General features: G+C 46.9%; 1 non-coding gene across 1 annotated transcript; it reads right to left on the bottom strand.

The window, feature by feature from the left end:
- Positions 1–279: 279 nt before the first annotated feature.
- On the bottom strand, positions 280–386 carry LOC111825661. Its single transcript, XR_002828847.1, has one exon. It is a non-coding gene; the product is annotated as a U6 spliceosomal RNA (small nuclear RNA).
- Positions 387–1,788: the final 1,402 nt, after the last annotated feature.

Below are 1,788 nucleotides of genomic sequence, written 5' to 3'. Positions count from 1 at the left end.
GCCTGCGGTTGGTTGTTAGGATGCAGGGGCACTTCCCCCTCTGCCCCAGTCTGAGCCAAGTTTAGGACCGCGGGAATGTCCCCGGACTGTCACAGTGGGGATTTGGGCTCTGCTGCCTTCATCCTTTGTTTTGTATGTTGATGTAAACCTGGGAATTCTAGGGAAGATCAGTCTGAATTATGAAAAATTCTAATAATATGCAATTTAGTTATTTTCAAATTTAAGTGAACAGTTTTATTTGGGTGTACCGTTATGATAAAAAATTAAAATCTGTTTTTTTTTAATATGGAATGCTTCACGAATTTGCGAGTCATCCTTATGCAGGGGCCATGCTAATCTTCTCTGTATCGTTCCAATTTTAGTATATGTGCTGCCGAAGCGAGCACAAAATTAAAGTCTTTAAAGGAGTTCATTCTTATAGGGTAACTTAGAAATTGAAGTTATTGAAAAAATTCTTGATAATTTGAAAATGGTTTTGGGAAATTCACTGGACTTCCTGATGGAGTTTCTATGGGACGCACACCCACAAACATGTATTCTGCAGGTTGAGCTGTGTGGTGTTTCTCAGAGGTGGGTGTGTGGCTTCTGCATGGAAGAAGGCAGTGGACATGGGCAGAGACGTGGAAATGGTCTTGCTGGTGAAGCAGACCTGCAAGTGGAAAGGTGGAAAATGATTTCTGGCTCAGTGGATTTCTGGGTCCTAGAGCCATCCCCCTGAAGCTGATAACACTCAGCCCTCAGAGAGGCTGACCCCTCTGCTGACTGCCCATCACTCCGGGCCAAGACCATTTACAAAGGCGGGGGCAGGGTGGGGGTGATGGGGGGGGCGGGATGAGGAGGACACCTTCATTATTACTTTGGCTTGAAAAACAGCTGAACTGTCTGGGCTTTAGAGGAGGGACTTATGGATGGAGAGTGTGGTTGGGGCTTTCATTTGTTCCTTTGTGTAAGTTGAATTTGCATGTGTCGAGGTCAACAGCTGGACAGACCCTTGGGCACAAGTACTTTGTTGCAAAGCTGAGGATGAGGTTCAGGGACGGTGAAGGACAGACATTTGCTCACAGGACACATTTGTTGAGCAGGGTTCTGGGCAATAATGCCATTCTGAGCGGGCTCCTGGCTGGCCTGTTTAATAGGATCATTTTAAAAGGAGTGGAGAGCAGAGTTCCCTGACGCCCAGAGCAGCTCCAGCTCACGGTGGGAGAGAATGTGGCGACCAGGTATAAGTCCGTAACATGCCACCTTGCACCCACCTTGCACCGAGTGGGTCTGGAATGAATGAACGTTCTGCCGATTTTCTTACCTAGTTCATAAAAAGACCTATTTTCCCTTCCCAGTTTTTGGAATTTTCCTGTTAAGAAACTGTGTGCTTCAGAAAGCACAGGGAAACAGTGACTATGAATTTGTTAGAGAATCCATGCTACATGATTTTATCGTCTTTGGGGCATGTTTTATTTTCGACACAAAGGAGAAATAAGGGCGATTGTCACTCACAGAAACTGCAGCCAACTGTAGCGCAGCCCCGTGTGGCGCTTAAACTAGCGAGCAGTTGCTTCCCCCGCAGCTCATCTTTGCACAAAGGAGATGATGTAATCTTTTCCACCGCGGCCACGTGGCATAAGCATGCCGTCACTGTCTTCACACGGATACCTCTGCGCTGCCAGCTCCTTATCAGCTTGGAAGGACTGTGCATTTGGAATTAAATCGCATTCCTTTTGCAGTGCCTCACTCCTCCCTGCAAGGCTGTGTACACACCTCTTTATACACACGTGTGCCTGCATGTTCCAT

Source organism: Myotis lucifugus, unplaced genomic scaffold (genome assembly GCF_000147115.1).
Source record: "Myotis lucifugus unplaced genomic scaffold, Myoluc2.0 scaffold_0, whole genome shotgun sequence".
Taxonomy (NCBI): domain Eukaryota; kingdom Metazoa; phylum Chordata; class Mammalia; order Chiroptera; family Vespertilionidae; genus Myotis; species Myotis lucifugus.
This window is presented reverse-complemented; position numbering and strand designations above follow the sequence as displayed.